At 50.1% G+C, this 11,586-nt stretch overlaps 1 long non-coding RNA gene across 1 annotated transcript; it reads left to right on the top strand.

Annotated features, from left to right (window-relative positions):
* Positions 1 to 6,911: 6,911 nt before the first annotated feature.
* On the top strand, positions 6,912 to 11,586 carry LOC125619631. The gene is made up of 3 exons (XR_007351154.1): positions 6,912 to 9,346; positions 9,560 to 9,700; positions 11,535 to 11,586. It is a non-coding gene; the product is annotated as an uncharacterized LOC125619631 (long non-coding RNA).

Below are 11,586 nucleotides of genomic sequence, written 5' to 3'. Positions count from 1 at the left end.
GGTCGTCATTTCAGTTCCTCCGTGATGCAGTACTTTCAGGCCTGGATGTTCTGTTTCTTGGGCCTACACAGGTGAAATCCTAGACAGGTGCTGACAATGAGGGCTGCCCCGCGTCGAGGTGTAAGGCTGCAGGCCCAGAGCGGGACAGTCTGGCTGGGGCCATTAGCAGAGAGGAGATGGAAAGAGACTGAGGCTTAGAGTTTTACATATTGGGAAGTTGTATTTTTCTTTAATATTTATTTTTTACTTACAGGTGGACACATATCTTTATTTTTTTTCTTTATTTTTTTTATGTGGTGCTGAGGATCAAACCCAGGGTCTCATGGTGCTGGGCAAGCGTGGTACCTCTGAGCAACAATCCCAGCCCCAGGAAAGTTGTATTTTTTGATGTTTAAATAGAACTTGGACGTGTGGAACTAATCCGTCATGGTGCAATTGGTATAGCCTCTTGGTTTTGTGGCTGGTTGGTCCACAGTGAGGTTTCCTCTATGCTCTGGGGGCCCCATCCTGCCAGTACCTTGACCTCACCTGGGGAGTTCTTGGTGAAGTCCAGGTTCACATTCCTCCATCTTGGAGACTGATTCAACAGAACCCAAAGTTGGGCTGGATGCCCAACTGAGGTTGTGTTCAGTGGTTTCTTATAAGAGGAGGAGCCTCATGGTAGTGCACTCTGGGGTTCCAGAACCCTCCCAGACCAGCTGTCAGCAGAGCCAAGACCTGCGTTTGGGTCTGCGATATCCATGGGGACTGTCCCCATGCCTACCGCAGCTTGGGAAGGTTTGTCTGCACTTTGCATTGATTAGGGGCTCTGTCTCTTTTTAAGAGCTGAGTCCCCTTTGGTCCTTTGGAAGTGAAGAATCTGTCACCTTCGCTCAAGGGAGGTCCCCTCAGCTGCAAAGCAGGGGACTGTCCCCAGACACCTGCCTCCAGTCTCAGGCCTCTCCTCCCACATGCTCTCTTGTGACTTATACAGGAGCCATTGTGAGACAGCAATGGGGCAGGCTTCCTGTGCAGGGTATCATTGTAAAAGAGCTGTGTACAGGGTGACGGGTGACGTTCTGCCCTGGGCATGACGTTCTACAGGCCAGCCCCAGCCGAACCAGCCTTCTACCCTCTGTTACCCAAAGAGGCTCCTTTTTATATATAGAAGCTGATTTGGCCTAAACCCTTGACCTCAAATTCTCTACTTTAATCCTCCATTGAGGTGGCATGTGACATCTCTCCATAAGGCCATATCAGCTGTGGTCTGCCAGATAACACCCCACCACTGTCATGTGGTGGCACCAGAGGAATGTGCAGCTGGCGTCTGAGCCCCTTTGAGTTCCTTTTTTGGGGTCAATTACAGTGGTAGGTGGAAGGGGTCAGCTCAGCTCAGCAGCCTGTGTCCCCTGAAGGCCAAGCTGCCAGGAAGGCGGGCAGGGAATGCATATTGGCTCCTGCCTGCTCAGAGGGAGGCTGGTGGAGCTCCAGGCAAAGAGCCCAATGAGTGTGGAGTGGTGTCTCAGTGATGACCGCAGCTGCCATGGGCAGGCCACAGGCAGAGTCAGTCAGTGACATCACGTACTCGGGTTCCACAAACCAGGTCGCGTCTCGCTGGGCTTTTCCAGGTGTGCCCTGCCTTCAGTGCTGGTGCTTCAAGGGGCAACACATGGCAGAACCACAGGTTGGCTTCAAGGACAGCCAGAACCCAGATTGTATAGCAGTTCCCCTAACCCAGCCCCTGGTCCGAACAGAAACACAAGTGCCCTGGACACGTGTTGACAGGCCCAGCTGGTGGTCTCGGTGCTGTCTGCTGTCTCTGTGTCCTGGTGCCGCCACCAGCTTGGCCTTCTGTTTCCAGCAGCTCCGGAGTTTTCTAGGCCAGGACTCCAGCCGCGCAGAGAGGGTGTGGCCCGTGCAGGCTGACCCTCTCCTGAGCCCACCCTGCCTGGCAGGCGGTCTGGACTGAATGAGGGAGTTCAGAGAGAGCCCTGGCAAGTCTTGCAGGACCTAGTGGCTCAGACAGCCCCACATAAGACCCCCCAACCTTAGGGGCAGGTGGAGCATCTTCCCCCTGGCTCCTCAGCCCCATGGCCTGGCTGAGTGGCCATCCCCCACTGTGGCACAGAGCTGGTGCGAGCCTTTGGTGCTGTGTTCCGACAAGCAGGTGTCTTCAGGGCAGGTAGTCCAGGGCCAGAGTAAGAAACCTTTTATTGGCATGACCTTAAGGACCCCCTGCCTGGGAGCATCTGCAAGACCCCTTGGTGTGGTGGTGCTGTTGGTCCCAGGTGCTTTTATGGAATTGTTGAGAGGCCCTGAGGACAGGAAGTGCGGCCCTGGCCCCTCTTGCCTGACAGCCACGGCCACCTGCTCCCTGGCCAGCCACCATCCATCACGGTTGGGGCTTGAGAGCAGCAGGAGGCAGAGCCCTGGCTCCCTGAGGCCGCCTCTCAGCCTCTACCTCACTTCATCAGCAGGTTGGTTTCCATCTTCAGGTTCTCACGCAGTCCTGAGCATCGAACCCAGAGTGGTGCTGAGGATCAAACCCAGGGAGCTGCTCCACAGGGAGCTGCACCCCAGCCCTTTTTTACTTTGAGACAGTCTTGCCAAGTCACTAGGGCTAGTCTCAAACTTGGGATTCTCCTGCCTCGACCTTCAGAGTCGCTGGAGCGTAGGCGCACACCACCACGCCTAGCTTTTCAGTAAACAGCTGGCCCAGATTCAGGCTTCTTTGCCCGGTCCTTCCTCCAGGCCAGCAAGGCAGGAGCCAGGGGCATCGTCCCCTCTCCTCCTCCTCCCTGGTCTCTCCCTCCATTGCCATTTGGTATTTTCTACTGGGAGATATTGTTCTACCAAAGCAGAAAGAGCACCATGGTCAAATAGGGTTGGGGAAAGAATGGGTAGAAAGTTTTACAGATCTTTTATTAAAGGACATTTTTACTTTAATTAGTAAACATGCTTTATAAGTCAATATGATGCCATTTCCCAAATATTTTCACCCTGGGAACCTCTTGCCTGGAGTTCAGTTCCTGGACCTCATCCTGGGAACTGCCTTGGCCTGGACGTGGCTGGGTAGAAGCGCGGCATACCTCCTGCCAGCTCATTCCTAACACGTTCCTCTCTTTATTCTGTTGTAGTACAAGATATAATTCACTGGGTGTCTGTGATGTGCCAGGCACTGTCTATCCTAAGCACTCGCCAGCACCACCCTGTTAAACCCTGTGGCCTATGTGTGAGAACCCACGTGTTCCAGGTGAGAAGATGAGGCGGGGGCCGAGCAGCTAGCCCAGGTCACGCAGGAGCTGGTGCCGCAGCTGACTCCTGTCCACCCTGGATCTCACAATTCTCCTTCCCCGAGGACCATTCACTCTAGCAGGAATACCTCCTGCTGTGCCAAGTACCTGTTACCACTCGCCTTGACCATCTATGGGACATGAGCCAGCCCTGGACCTCAGTCACAGCAGAGACCCCACCCTGGCAGCTCCGTGCGCCTTGTTTGTGTTGGTGAGCTATGTCTCTCGCAGCTGCCCAGGCGGAGATCTGGGGCGAGGCTGAGCCTGTTCAGGTTGCGTTGGCACAGCCTCCAGAGATGGGGGCTTGCAAGTTGCTTTTGATGGACACGATCAGACCCTGGTGCTGTGTCCCTCCTTTCCGGGCTCCTCCAGGGTCTGGCTTTGAGGCTTCCCAGAGTCCCACCGGAGGTCAGGCCACGGCCCACTCAGGCGGCAGTTGCTATGCAGTTCGGCCCCCTCCAGGGCTTATAAACAGCACCCTCCTTACCGTAGTGCTGGCCGGAGACCCCGCATTGTTTTCAAGTCTAGATTGCCAGCCGCAGAGGAGTCCTGTGGGGGGCAGGTGGGGGACAGAAGGCAGAAACCCCGGCAGCAGGTGGCAGGAGCCAAACTTCATCTCTCCAGCCCTGCTCCTGCCCACCCCATCTTCCAGCCCACTGGTCTTGGCCCATGGGGAACACAGACAGGACTTTGCCCCTAATCCCTTCAGATTCTGGCTTTCTATCTGGAAGGCAGAAGGGAACTTGGATGCCATGTTCATCCTTGCAGGCCCCATGGTCTGACCCTGTCCTCTCGCCTGTCCCCCTTGCTCTCAAGGCCCCTCCCAGCCCAGGCTGCTCTATGTGGGACTCTACACTCAGCCCAGATGCTGCCTGCACCCTCCCTGCTCACCCTCAGGCCTTACTTCCCCTAAAAGCCTTCTCGGCCACTGACCGCTCAAGGAGCCAGCCCGGCTCTCTGTCCTGTCCTGCCGCTCGGCTATTTTGAGGCACTCAGCACAATTATGATTACTTGTGTCCTTGGTTATTTGATTCATTTGCCTAGCCTATCCTCTCAGCACCCCAGTGGTCAGCTGCACAAGGGCAGGGCCATGTCAAAGGCCAACAAAGCCTGGACAGAACAAGTCAGGGACTGACTTCCCAGGGGAAACCCAAGGGCAGGCGGTGGGGTCTCACGGATCAAGGGCGGGAAGCCAGCAGATGGCTTTGGACGCTCTGGTTTTCATTGTCCGGAAGGGCAGGTGGTGAGGAGTGCAGGCAGCAGGCTGGGGCCGTGGTGTTTTGGATGTCCCAAGCAGAGAGAGGTACCACACACCTGGCAGGCTGGGCATAAGCAGGGCCAGGGGCTTCTCTGGAGAGAGACAGACTGCAGCAGAGGGGCCCCTGTGCCCCTGTGCAGGGCACATGTCTGCCAAGCCTCCAGCTGATCCCAGAGCCACCCAGCAGCTCTCCCTCAGGCATGGAGCCCAGCGACCCTCAAAAGAAGGACAGGGCTTCAGGCTAAGGTCACTTTGTGCCCTCTGTCTGTCCTGGCCCATGAGGGTATGAGACCAGCCCCCAGGTTAGGATTCCGTGGAACAACTTAATTGTCACCAGCGAGCATTTTCAGGAGCAGTTAGAATTCTGAAATCTTGGGCTGTTTGCTTTTAAATTGCTTTCATTTTGTTTGTTTTAGGGAACACAGATTTGCCCCAATATAAGGAAATGAAATTGCTGTAATTATGTGACAGCGTTCTCCACAGGGACAGCCTGAACCCTCCCTCCCATGTCCCTGGGGCCCAGAGCCGCCAGTCCTCACTCCCATTCCTCAAGCTGGCTCCGCCCCGCCCCCACTGGGGCTCTGCTCCTTCACTCTGCTGGCTGCAGGCTCCGGGCCCCAGAGTCTTCCTCTGTCATTTTGAGCCACTCTGGAAACAGAAATAAACATCCCTGAGACATTAAAATCAAGCCGTGTCAGACTGCCTTGTGGTCATCAGCTCGCAGATGGTGGGACGAGGGTCATTATCCAAAAGCGATTATCAGCGTGCCACACTTCCCGTGAGCACCCCAGGACCCATGGTGAGCACAGTGCCCAGGGTGCAGCTAGGCCGCTGCTAGGGTGGGCTGCTCTGGCCACGCCCCACCAGGCCCTCTTCTCACCAAGCCATTGCCGGCTGCAGAATGTGTGGTCACATTCTCTGTGGGCATTGAGCAGAGTGGACCCACAGAGAACCAAAGAAGCCCAGGTTTTAGGACTAAAGATCATCCCATTTGACTCCCTCCTTAGATACAGAAGGGACTCCAGACCCAAAGAAGGGAAGAGAGTGACCCAATCCAACAGTTTATTGGTTAATGTCTTGGGTACTCCTGGGTTTGAGTCACCTCCTAGCTGTGTGACTTTGGGTAAGTCACTTAAGCTCTCTGAGCCCATTTCATCATCTATAAAAGAGGGGATGACAATACAGTCACCTAGATTTGCTGAGGTATAAATAAGGAAGTGTGTATACTGACAGACCACAGTGCGGGGTTCCCCACTCCTGGCCCACTTCTGTCACTGCACATCGTGATTCCTAGACTCGTTAGCAGGTGACCGTAATCACAGAGCTAGGGGAAATCTGTTGCAGGAGTTGGGAGTCACTTGCTTTGGTAGCTGTTTATGCTCCAAAACAGGCGAGGTGGTGCCCAGCCTTCCCAAGAGCTTGGCAGTTTGTGAAGAGCCTCCCTGGCAGACATGCACGATGGGTCAGCTGGAGGAAAGCACCATGGCTAACTGGGGGCGTCAGTATTTTCTCTTCACATGCTCAGCCATACCAGAAAAACCCTTCCCAGAAGTGGCCTCCTCAGGGCCTCGCAATGGCAGGGCCCCCCAATCTCCAAGGACTCTGGAGCAGCCAGACCACCTGCACCCTTCCAGGCTTTGGCAGGTCCACAGGAGGGTGGGGGCTGTAGAGTGGAGGTGCAAACCAGGCAGGCCCTGTTCTTCCCACTCTTGGCCATTTCCAGCGGTCAGTCTCGAGTGGCCTCTGGCATCTCTAAGATCCTTACCACATAGCTTTCCCCAATGGAGCGACATCCGGGAGGGTGAGACTGTGAGGGTGAATCCTTGTCAGCAATCCAGGTGGAAGTGGGGTCCCTCAAAATGCACAGGACCTGCATGGGAACTGCCAGCGGAAAGAAATTAAAACTGCTTGACAGCCTCAGTGGGGCTTCAGTGTGCAGACGGCCTGTGGTGCCCCTTGCAGGTGATGTCAGGACGCACCTGGGCTTCCCCACAGTGTTTTTCCTTCCGATGGCTCATCTCACTTCCACAGAATAAGTATGATGTACCTGAGTGACTGGAATGGGGACTCCTGAAAGAAAAAGGGCCACAGCCCTGTTCAGTGGGTCATTCAAAAATAGAGTGTGAGAGCCACTTGCCCAAGTAGGTTGTCATTTTCACCTAAAATTCGGTTTCCAATGAAATTCTTTAAATTTTTTTTTTTGAGAGAGAATTTTAATACTTATTTTTTTAGTTTTTGGCGGACACAACATCTTTGTTTGTATGTGGTGCTGAGGATCGAACCAGGACCGCACGCATGCCAGGCGAGCGCGCTACCGCTTGAGCCACATCCCCAGCCCCTACAATGAAACTCTTAATCAGAGATGTTTATTTTGTCTTACTGCTAAAATTCTACCAGGAACAAATGGAACATTCAAAGTACACTTGACTTAGCTGCAGGAAACAGTGCCTTTGGGGATCTGTGCTGTGGTGATCCATTACTATTTGTAGGTTTATTAATGCTGCAAATAAGACTCCTGGTTTCTTCCTGGTGCTAAGACCAAATTTGAGTGGTAGGAGAGAGCTGAACTCGAGAAGAAGACAAAACCTGGTCTACTCATACTTAAAGCAAAACCCTTCTCATGCATAGGCTCAGAGCTACTGCACTGTGGACCTGGTACCCAGCCTCAGGACAGCATTCTTTAGATGAGTCTCTGGATCTGAAAATGAAAGTCCCTCTGCTGTGTAGAATTCCTTAGATTTCCTTCACAAGTTGGGAAAATGGCCCACTGAGCTGGGAAATGAAACCAAAAGCTGGTTCTAAGAAAATACACTAAATTAATAAACTTAAGCCAGACTGATAAAGGAAAAAAGAGAGAAGACACAAATTTCCAATGTCAGGAATAAGAAAGGCAAGATATTACAGACTTCCCATATATGAAAAGGACCATCCAAATACTGTGAACGTCTTATGCCAAAACTCCAACAACTTGGATGATACAAACGCATTCCTTGAAGAATACTAACAAAATTCACTCAAGAAGAAATAGAAATCCGAATAGCCCTGTACCTATTAAAGAAATTGAATATATCATCAAAAACCTTTCCATGAGGAAAATTCCAGGTCCAGATGACTTCCTTGATGAATTCTAACAAATGTCGGAGGAAGAATTATACACAAACTCTTCTAGAAAATTGAAGAGAAGGGAATACTTCCTAATTCATTCTGAGACTAACATTACTTTGATACTTAACCCAGTAAAGACATGAAAGAAACTACAAACAAATGCTTGTCAGAATATTGCAAAAAATCTCAACAAAACATTTGTAATCAAATCAAATAATATATAAAAAGATAACTTTAATGACCAGTAGGGTATATTCAACACTTGAAAATCAATTGATGTAATTAATATGATCATTTCAATAGATACAGAGAAAGCATTTAGTAAAATCCAGTGTTTATTCCTGATAATTCTACAAACTAGAAAGTGGAAACTTCCTTCCTGTACCTGATCTAGGACATCTTAGAAAAACCTGCTGTTAACATCAGACTTAATGGTAAAGATGTAATGTTTTACCCTCAGGCAAATGTCTACCCTCACCACTTCTTTACAATATGGGACAGAAGGTCTAGCCAATGCACTAAGGCAAGAAAAAGAAAGAAAAGACATCCAAATGAGGAAGAAGTACAGTGAGCTTTCCTCACAGATAACATGATCTTCTACCTGTGGAATCCTCAGAAAAGCTACTCAGAGTAGTAAATAACTTTAGCAAGGTTTTAGAATATAAGCCCAATATACAAAATTCAATTATCTTTACACACACTAGCAGTGAATTTTCAGAAATTAGAATTCAAAAATCAATAGAACATTGGGGCTGGGGATATAGCTCAGTTGGTAGAGTGCCTGCCTCACATACATGAGGCCCTGCATTCGATCCCCAACACCAAAAAAAAAAAAAAAATCAATAGAACAATAATAACAAAAATTTAGGTATAAATCTCACCTAATGGAAGAATATATACTTGTGAATCAGAAGACTGAATATTGATGTCAGTTCTTAAAATCAACCTATACATTCAATACAATCCAAATACGTTGTTTTTTTTGTTTTGTTTTTTTTGAGGCTGATTCTAAAATTCAGATGGAAATGCAAAGGACCTATAATAGTCCAAACAATTTCAAAAAAGAAAAACAAAATGGAAAAACTTATACTACTTGACTCCAAGGCTTAGTAAAGCTGTAGTACTCAAGGCCAGCAGTATTGGTATCATGATAATCAAATAGATCATTTGTACAGAGTAGGAAGTCTAGAGATAGATTCACACGTGTGCCTTGACTTGCTTTTCAACAGAGGTGAAAAGAAAATGCACTTGGAAATGATAGGGGTTCATTTATTTTTTTTCTTTTGTATGGAGGGTTGAACCTGGAAGCACTTCACTAAGTTACTGAGGCTGGCTTTGAACTTGTGATCCTCCTACCTCAGCCTCTGGAGCACTGGGATTACAGGCCTGCGCCACTGCACTAGAGAAGAGATGAAAAATGCTTGGCATCATTAGTCATTAGGGGAATGCACATGACAGTGTAATAAGATACCACCACAGTGTGTTAGAAGGCAGGAAGTTAAAAGAGACTAACCACAGGGGTGGGGAGAGGTTGACCTGAGCTACAGTTAGACAGGAGGAGGAAACTCGGGTGTGCTTTGCACACAAGGGTGACTACAGGTAACAATCATGTATTATATATGTCAAAGAACCTCGAGAGGACTCTGAACGTCTTTCCCATGAAGAAATGATGAGAAGACAGATAGGTCCACCTGATGTAAACATTGCTCAGGTATGTGTTATGGTTAGAATATGCGGTGTTCCTCCAAAGGCTCCTGTCAATGCAGGAATGTTGGGGTGGAAGAGTGGACTGTGAGAGCTGGAGCCCAATTGTGCATCCGAGTTTCAATGGACTGACTGGGCGGGGACGGGACAGGGCAGGTGGGACATGCTGGAGGAGGTGAGTCACTGAGGTGTGCCCTGGAAGGGTGCATCTTCCCCGCAGCCTCTTCCTCTGTCTCTCTGCCTCCCGGCAGCCTTGAGCTGAGCAGCTGGCCTGTGCGGGGCCCTCCCCCAGGAGGTGCTGCCTCACCTGGGCCCAGAGTCGGCCGCCTATGGACTGAGGCCTCTGAAACATGAGCCCCAGGTAAACTTCTCCTCCTTAAGTTGTTCCTGTGGGTGTGTTGGTCACGTGGTGCAAAAGCTCACTAAAACAGGGTTGAAACATTACATGGCACTCCATAAATATGTATAATATTTATATTTTTAGTATCTTTTAAAAAATAAATTTAACCTAAGTAACTCAGCAAGACCCTGTCTCTAAATAAAATACAAAAAAGGGGGGCTGGAGATGTGGCTCAAGTGGTAGCGCGCTGGTACCAAAATAAATAAATAAATTGATTAATTAATTAAATTTAGCCAGACAGAGTGGCATACACCTGAAATCCCACAACTTGAGTGGCTGAGGCAGGAGGATTGAAAGTTTGAGGCCAACCTCGATAACTCAGCAAGGCTGTTAGCAACTTAGCAAAACCTTGTCTCAAAATGAAAAACAGAAAGGGCTGGGGATGTGGCTCAGTGGTTAAGCACCTTGGTTTAATCCCTGGTGCTACTAGACTAGTATTATCAGTAATACTACTACCACTAAATAATAATAATAATAATAATAATAATAATAATAATAACAACAACTTAACTAAGTTTAAAAAGACATCATGTCATGCAAGGATATGGAGCAGCTGAACTCCCCCTGTGCAGCTGCTGGAATGTAACATAACACTTGGGAAATATTTGGCTCTTTCTTTAAAGCTTAAACACACACCTGTGTGACCAATCATTCCACTCCTAGGCATTTACCCAGGAGAACTGAAAGCATATGTCTCTCCCAAGACTTGTAAACAAATGTTTATAGCAACTTTATCTGTGATAGCCCCAGCTGCAAACAGCCCAGATGCCCATCAGCAGGCGAGCAGATAACCAGATTGTGGTGTCTTCATATAATGGTATGAAAAGGGATGAAAATTCACGGAATCAACAGGGTGAATCTCAAGGCAGTGATGGGAAGGAAAGAAACCCGACAGAAAAGAGCCCTCGCACGTGACTCCATTTACATAAAAATCTAGAAAAGGCCATCTCATCCTGGCAGCAGGGGGCAGGTCAGAGGTCGCCAGGGAAGGCAGGGAAAGGCCAGGGAGGGGTAGTGACAAAGCAGGTGCTTTTAGGGCTGCTGGACACGTTCAGTACATTGCCGTGATGGTGGCGACAGGTGTGCGTGTGCCAGAAAGTGTTGGGCCATTGGCTTTGCACACTGTGTGTCACTCAGATCCCAATAAAGCCTCCCCTTCTTGCTCCTGTGGAAGAGAGAGATCCTAATCGGATTGGTGAGGTTCCAGGTGATGAGGCCAGGTGTGCCCACCCAGGTGGACATGGAGGTGTGTGGCCGCCCTTCCTTCCACCTCTCCTGCAGGCAGCCAGTGACCCCCTGTGGCAGGGGTCAGCCTGGGCGGGGTGGGGTGGGGTGAAGCTGGTCCCCACAGGTGTTCTCTGTAGGGCCCACTTTCTGGGTTCTCTAGCCTGGACTTCTGGCCAGTGTGGAGGTGGTACCTTCCCCAGGGCTCTCCCTCTCCCCCAGCCCTCCCCGGGAGGGAGGAGGATGCTAGGAGACTACGGATGGTCCTGGGCTCCCTAGCACTGAGCCACCGTCCACTCTGCCAATCTCACGGCCACCCCACACCTGCAGTTCCAGTGGGGCCACCAGTCCGTGCTGGGGAGTTGGCACTGTCCTCTGTCACCGCCCAGGGAGTGGAGTGTGTCAGCAGGTGGCACCGCGGTGGTGCTGTGTCAGGAGGACACTGTGGAAGCCTCGTGGCCGCAGCGCAGGAGGCCCTCCGCCTCGCACCTTTATTTTATTTTATTTTTTATTTTTATTTTTTTTTAGAGAGAGAGAGAGAGAATTTTTTTTTTTAATGTTTATTTTTCAGTTCTCGGCAGACACAACATCTTTCTTTGTATGTGGTGCTGAGGATCGAACCC

Source organism: Marmota marmota, unplaced genomic scaffold, assembly GCF_001458135.2.
Source record: "Marmota marmota marmota unplaced genomic scaffold, marMar, whole genome shotgun sequence".
In the NCBI taxonomy this organism is placed as follows: Eukaryota; Metazoa; Chordata; class Mammalia; order Rodentia; family Sciuridae; genus Marmota; species Marmota marmota.
This window is presented reverse-complemented; position numbering and strand designations above follow the sequence as displayed.